Below are 8487 nucleotides of genomic sequence, written 5' to 3'. Positions count from 1 at the left end.
GCTCAACATCAAGTTTGTTATGAACGCTTGGCAAGCGAGGAGAAGAAATCTTCGACCAATTAGTACACTCTCCTAGTAGAGCGTACCCTTATCATCAGCCTGTGGTTCACGGAAAGGACCGTGAAGTATTTCCAAAACATCTTTGTTGACAACTTGTGCATTCGTGGAATCTCCATTTCATCTATTCAAAATTGCTTTAACAAACCAGTAGATAAGAAATGGCAATGGAATCATGCACGCAGCAAGAAACTCAGTTGCAGTAACAGAAGCCCTGTAGAGCTTGGACGATCCCCAGTAAAGAACAACGATGAAAGGAACCACAAAAGCTATAATATATGCCAGAAGGAGATACTGCCACCACTCCATACATGGGACATTTGCATCAATAAAAAGCCGCTTTCCAGGTCCTATTGAAACACAGCGCATTAGCGTAAGAGACGTTTCTGCTAGTCGTTCATATCCCAGCAGCAATACTTCCATGATAACCGCCATGTAATGGATGAGGATTGGTTTCTCTTTTCTTCTTATCATGTTTATCACAGAATGGACGCCATAAATGATGACAACTTCAGACATTGCCAAGAACACAGTACCAGAGAGTAACAACTGCTTTGTGACCGCAGTTAACCCTACAAAAGGGCATCCGATTCCTTTGTTGAGGGTTCGAACCTGGAAATTAAAAGCAGCAATCAAGAAGTACATAACCGGTACCTTCTGAAAGCATTCTTCCATAGATCCGACCATCAGGAGCTCAGCAACTTGGTAGAAATAAAAGGTAATTTTTATATATCCACTGTCTAAATGCTCTGGCGGATCCTCAACGACGCCCAAGTCATCTCTTGACTGATTCTCTACCCTTCTGTTAAACCATAAGATCTGGGTTCCAAGGAAATTTAGGATTGGAGGCTTCATTAAAAGATAAAGTACCAATGCAACTGCTAGCAATATTGTCAGGATCCACACAGTATATTTGTTGTATTTTGCAGATTTTCGGCACTCAGCTGAGAACAAAGTTTCGCTGAATCCTTCCCCACATTGTCCACAGAGGGTGCCATTTCTGTTGCTGTCACAACTGTTGTAATGTTGTGAATCTTCAGAAGGGCAGTAATGTTCTGGAAAAGCAATAAATTGCAGTGCTGGTGGAAAGTTTGAATCTTGGTAGCCCCAGAAGTTTGGTTTCGCAGCTATGTTACTTTGAATACATTTGGCTCCAAACGGACATGGCAGACACTCAACAGCAGCAGCTACAACTAAACCTCGTGATGTGCCTTTTTGGAGGCTGTAATAACCAGCGGGGTAGGATGTGCAAGAATATTTTAGAACTGTGACATTCAATGGACATAAGTTTCCCTTTTTGTCCTTGTATACGATGTGTATTGCATTTTCTAATAGAAGCTGTTGTCCTTCGCTATACTGCAACTTCGATGTTTCGTCCATGCCGACGTAGCCTCCACTGGATATATCGAGCATGGGAAAGGAGTTTCTGTCTGAGTCATTCGAGATCATAGATGTATTTCTAAGATTTAAAGGACCTCCGCTATCGGAATATAGGAAAGTAGGTTTATTGAATGTAGAGAGTTTAGAAATTGTCATTCCGTTATTTGTTGTGGCGAATGAGCAATCTTTAAAATCTACTTGTCCAGTTCCATAGGCGGAATAGATATGTCCAGTTCGAATGCCAAAGTTGTTGCGGAAGGTGCATCTTCGAAATGTCGTGAAACCGTTTCTGACGTAAACTGCTCCAGAATCCAACCCTACATTTTTCACAAAGATGCTATCTTCAAATACCACACGACCGCCGTATGTCGATGATGGGTAAATATCCTTGGGGCAATCTTCGTGAATACAACCCAAAATCCGAGGTTTGTCTGGGTTTGTTAAAATTGAAATAGCTCCAGTAGGAGCCTCGTAAAAAATCCCACTCCTTTTACAGTGAGACCACTTATATCGATGGGCACTGATGCAGTTACGAAATATCGTACGTCTGATTGTCACGTTTTTCTGACCTTCAAAGAAAAGAACCAAATAACTCGAAGGTCTGGAGTGGAATGTATTGTTATCAAGCTCGATGACGGCCCTTGAAGAAATGTTGTGTTTAAGTGGTGGAATAAGGAGACCAGAGGTATAGTTTTCACAACTTTTTTTCACTGTTTCATTACTACTGCTGGTAAAAAGAGTGTTTTTGATAAGGACTTTGGCAAATGTTGGATCATAGATTGCCAACTTTACATCATACACATTATTTATAAAAGTGCAATTATTAATAGAGATATCGACTACAAATGAGGTATTTGGAGGAGATAATGATAACCCGCAAAATCCGCAACGAAACGCGATCAATGTGATGTTAACCAGTCTAATGCGGTATTTGGGACTTGTAAACAGCGCTTCCTTGTTCTTTACAATTGCATTGTCTATTAACAAACTGCCTGCTATCGTTACGATCCCTGTATTACCGTTCTCAGCAAATACCTTGATAATGAGCCCTGTCCTCGATGATAGAGCTGCGTGTTTAAAACTGCATTTGGAAACGGCGATATTACTTTCACCTCCAGTGTTAAACACATGGAAAGCACCGTCGCGTGTCGTTCGTGTTTTCTTATAATTATGAAACATGGACTCTTCTGCTATAACGTTTCCACTTTTTAGCAAAACATGGACAGCTGTGCAGTTGGAATATGTAACGTTCCATTGCTTAGTGGTTACATTTCGAAGGTTCAAATTTAGTTTCTGCGGACTTCATTGATTATGATGTCCACGCCAGAAGGGTTTTCTAATTAACACTGCACATCCTTACTTCTTTGCTCCACAATTGGCGAATATAACATTAGTAAGGTTGACGTCTAAAAAACCATCAGGACTATCGACAAAGAGGGATCCGCCACCGCCAGCTTCGTTTTCCTTAAACGTAGAGTTTAAAACTCTTAACGAAGCACGGATATTGGCCTGAATAGATATGCACGAGCCGGCTGTTTTCGTTGTAGACTGGTTCAGTGTGGAAAGAGGAGTCCTGAATATCTACATGCTTCGTCATACTGAGTTTTAATGCACTGGACGGACGGATAGTTACGGCACTTCAGGTTAACAAACTTTGCTCCAGCTTTTCTCGCATGTGAGAAGTACAAACTGTACACAACAAGTTTGGTTTCTTATCCAATGAGTTTTTCCAGGATGGTAACTTGTTAAAGCTTAGCTGAAGATCTTTGTATGTCTCATTTGTAATAGCTGTTGAAACGTTGAGGTATACGAAAGGACCTTCGTTTTTAGCGCACTTGACCTTCTCACAGGAAACGTAAACATCTACTTGTTTTCAAGTTTTGTGATCGCTGGATGCTATCTTCATAACTCTTTCAGAACTCTGTGCGCCATAAATTCCATTTTGTTTGAAATGTGAACCACTGATATTAATGGAAATCAAGCGCTTTTGTGCGATATAATCCAGTAAAAGGAGTTTGATACATTGCGAATTATCGTGAAAGGATGAAAATCCTTCAATTACCAGCCGGAAAGTTATGATGTCGTGTATCTGAATGCTCAAAGCTCTAGGACACAAACCTACAACTACGTTACGACACTTACTGACCAACGTTAAAGACAGGGACGAACCTAACAACAGACACGGAACAGTTTACAAGATCAAGTGCTCCGACTGCCAGGCTTCCTACATTGGTGAGACTGGCAGAAATTTTAACTCGAGACTGACTTAACACAAACGAGCCACGAGAAATGGTGATGCCAACAATCACATTGCTGTACATCATCAACTGACAAACCACAACATCGACTGGGATTCTGCTCATTGTTTAACCTACAGTACAAACTATTTTCGACGACTAACTCTGGAAAGCTGGTACACTAACCTAAAACAAACGTCTCTTAACAGATGTCAACAACTACTGGCGCCTTACAAACGACTTATCCATGACGTAAACGAAACTGACAAACGGACTTTTAACAGACCGACTTAATTTGACCATAGACGGACCTAAAAACGACTAATTTGACTAACAATAGGCGGATCGAAACCGACCAATGACTGGTGACGAACTTTACACGAGTCTTTCAGCCAATACCATCATGGCTAAACTGACCAATCACGTTTAACCGACCAGACTTATAACATCATCGACTGACAAACACTATTCACTTGAGTCTGAAGATGACTTTCGCTCAGGTTGTCGAAGCGTCAGTCACCAACAACAGTTCTTTTCAGAACTGACCTCACCCGGACGATCACAATACGAACTACATTTATATCTGTCTACTGAACACGAAAATTCTTAACCAGGTGTTTTGAATATGTCAGAACTCGGATATTTCGCCAATTTATAACCAAACTTGCCATACTTACTGTATTACGTTAACTTCTAGTTGGTGCATTTGTGGCAAACCCTGTCTTTCTTGCTGTTTGCCCCAGTCTCAAAATCGCGGCAGTCATAGAGTTATGTACTTTCACAAGGATTTTCAAAACGATCAGTTCTTTTCCGAGTGTTTCATTTTATCAGGCATAGATATTGATTCCGGTTTGTTGCTCGAACTTGTCTCAGTCTCGCTAACATCTAGCTGACTTCAGAGAACGGGCTTGATGTGTTTACTGAGTTTTCTACTCACTTCTCCACCGCATCGAATGAAAAGTGATTAAGGCTATAGTGCAAATTTATGATTTAGGTTTCACTTTTTCGACGTGTTTTGGGAGCATTTGGGGTAATGCTATTTCTTGTTGTCGAGAAAGTGAAACTCCACCGATTACTGGGTGTATGCGACTACGGGGATTTATTATAAAGACACAAGTGTTTTACTGGAAAATAAACCGCTTGGAAAATTAATACGCGACCACATCCGGGACTCGAATGGCATATTTTCCATATCCTCACTAGTGAGGATACCGATGATTTCACTGATATCAAGTTTGTCTCTTAAATTGTAATTAAATTCGTTGGTGTATGATCGAAACATCTTCGGGTCTTCCCCGAAAGTCTTCGGGAATCTTCGGTTATCTTTGAAAATTTTCGGACTTGTTCGGCAACGTTCGTGTGACTCTCGGACAAGTTTCGGAGAATCTTCGTAAATCTTCGCAAGTAGTCGGAAATCTTCGGAAAATCGTCAAAATCGCCGTCATTAGTATGTCTATATAATAAAAGGACATTACACGTTAGCTCGAAGATATAAATTTTATATTCTCGCGGCAAGAACAATATCTCACGAGATCGCTGCGCTCACTCGTGAGATATTGTTCTTGCCACTGGAACATAAAATTCATATCTTCTCGCCACCCTGTAATATCCTCTTTTTACTGAACCAAATCTCTTGTCTCCGCCAACCGGCAATTTTCGCTTTTAAGGGAAGTTGAATAGAGTGAACTTTATTCGGTAAGTTGATTTTGCTGAGTAAACTGGGCAAACCTTCGCCTGGAGGAAACATGGAAAAGGAGGGAAGCTCGGGGTTACTGCCAATTCGTTGAAAATTTCGCTTTCAACATTAATAACATGAAAAACTAAAGACGTATTTTGGAAGCTCCATCTTGTCTTTCCTTTGATTTTGCGTTGACAGCACGAAAGCGTGTGAAATAACTAAGATTGATTGGGTCTAAGAATACTGTGGGTTAACATATAAACACTTTACACGTTCAATTGCCACACCCTTGGAAAGCATACGTACTCCCCTGAATTTTTACATTATAGAGAGGTTTTTAATTGACTGTCGTAAAACCAAACCAATTACTTACCGATTAGACTACTCAACCAGTCTCTAACGGTAATAAAACCTAAACCAAACACAGAGTACGTAATTGCCTGATCCCAGTATACTTTCGAGAATCAATTGAAAACCACTCTATAGGAGATTTTGTTATAAATTTGTTTTTAATAGTAATATTACAAGATCAGAGCGGTCTATTTTAAATATCTAAAAAATCACAAAAACAAAAAATAGCTAGTCGATCACTGGTATATTTTGCGCTGAAATGCTATGTGTTGACATCCTTCCCCATGACTAAGGAAGCTAGTGTTGTTTCGGTTTTTTATTGTAAACAAAATTATACCTACATGATCCAGTACATCAGAGACACGGAAATTGAAATATCACGAAAACTTCAAAATTTGAATAAAATATACTTGTGCCGACAGAATTAGAACTTGAAGTACCACTCTAGATTAGTGTTTTATAAACCACGCCTTAAGAGGAGCTGATCACGTTAAAAATCTTAAATACGTTTCTTACTAGTATTTGGACATAACCACCAGACAACAAGGTTCTAACGTTGCTGCCTGAAAGAAAGTTTTCAGCCAAAGTAATTGTAGGATACGTACACTGTACGCTGCTATACAATAAATATTTTAATTACCTGATTTGCTGATTGACAGCATTAAGCTGAGAAGAAGCACAATGCAGGTCCACCAACAAGCCATCGTCAAATGCTCCAAGGAACGCGGAGCAATCAGTTCGAATAATTTCCCGTTTATGTCGTTACATTAAACTTGTCTTCTTCTGTGGTTAGAGTTAGGAAACCTTGTGGAGATGAAAGAGCTACCGAAATGTTTCAAGGGGAGGAGCAATCAGATTGAAAAAATAATATTCATGAGCTCGGAAGAAATTTCTTCACCAATCCCTGTTCGATAATTATTGTCATACTCTATTCTATAAAAGGCTGACGGGACATCACTGAATGTTTGGTTTTGGTTTCTTGAGAATTGATCAACTTTAACGCAACCTTCACCTCAAAACTGGATCTAGAGTGTACACAATTATTAAAGGAAGCTTTGTGCCACTACTCAGGTCAACAAACGAACCTGAACGGAAGAAGATGTATTTTCACCGGGTGCTAGGGTTATACAAATGAGCTTTTACACGAGCGATGGCTATGTAAACACACTGAATCTGGCAGATTTTAATCTGTTCTCGCGTGCAATCCAAGGAGATACCCACCGGTTTGAACTTATAGAACGGTTTATTAAGGTATGAAGTTTACTGTGATGTACTTTTTAGGCTTCATTTAGACCCAACTTTTGAGATTTTTCCCGTCAAATTTGGCTAAATTTTAGTAGGTGATCAAGGGCCTCGGAGTAGGGTGTCTTCCAGCCTCGCTAGTAAGCTTAGAATTTTTCGAAAAGTTTCCATATTTCGTCAGTCAAAGTAATGAATGTACCTTAAAATTCGTATGAAAACGAAATTCCGTGAGCTGCATTTTTGGCGACGTAGCACGCTTCACAAAATCGGTGAATTTTTGCCTTTCTGATCACGGTCGGCAACCTCAGTTCGGCCAAAATTCAATTTTGGCTCGTAGCAAAGAAGAAATAAGGAATTGGAAAATAATAAATTGCTTTTTTATATATATGTCAAACCCTTTTCACTGACAGAAAATGAAGGAAAATTATTTTAGGTCCCGAAGTCGAGTGGACCGGTTTTAGCGGGACTACCACTTAAGCTTTGATCTAATAGAATAAAAGATGGCTGATTCACATGGTTCCACTAACAAGGATCAAATAGTCTCGCAAGGCATGATGGCTTACAGATGAGCGAAAACGGAGAACATTGACTTCCCTATATACAGTAGTTTGAGGCCTTATTAGAAAGAACATTAACTTAGTGTGCAGATTAAGAGTGTCATATGTCTACAGTGGCCCACAACCGTCACGGCAAAAGAAATAACCTCAAGGCGACAGTAGAAGACTCACGGCAAAAGAAATAACCTCCCGGCAAAAAGAATAACCTCACGGCAAAAAAAAAATAATAAACTCACGGCAGAAAGAGTAACCTCACGGCAAAAAGAAATATAACCTCACGGTGAAAAGAATAACCTCACGGCAAAAGAAATAGCTTCACGGCAAAAGTAAAAGACTCACGGCAAATAGATAAAGGACAAAAAGACTCACGGTGAGGTTGCCGTGAGGATATTTCCTTTGCCGTGAGTCTTTTTGTTTTGCCGTGGTTATTCTTTTTGCCGTGAGACTTTTACTTTTACCGCGAGTCTTCTTGTTTTGCCATGAGGTTATTTCTTTTGCCGTGAGGTTATTCTTTTTGCCGTGACAGTTGTAGGCCACCGTATATATCAGATACTGGAGACTTTTACAGAAGGGTGTTTGCAAGACAAACTAGATATCAAGAGAATATTAAGCTATTCCTACATCGCACTGGAAATAGAAAGTTTAAAATAGTAAAGAGTGTGAACCAGCCGATTAAATCTAAGGGAATATTTTAAACGTGTCAGTCAGTCGTTAGTGTGCTTTTGACAGTCCTATTATCTCAACCGCAAATGATTTTAGTGACCTTATATGACCACCAGGTGACACATAGGATTGAGACAATTATTGATGGAAAATAGGGCAAAAGAAAGACCTTGATAGAGGCATCAAGGATAACAAGGAGGAAGGTATAAATGGCAATATATCCGCATACATATTTTTTTTTATAATAACGGCATTCAGGGTTTTATTCACTCTTCTCTGTGGAAATTTTATAATTGTTAAATAAATATGCAACGAACAGTCA

Source organism: Orbicella franksi, chromosome 9, assembly GCF_964199315.1.
Source record: "Orbicella franksi chromosome 9, jaOrbFran1.1, whole genome shotgun sequence".
Taxonomy (NCBI): Eukaryota; Metazoa; Cnidaria; class Anthozoa; order Scleractinia; family Merulinidae; genus Orbicella; species Orbicella franksi.
Note: the sequence above shows the minus strand (reverse complement) of the source record.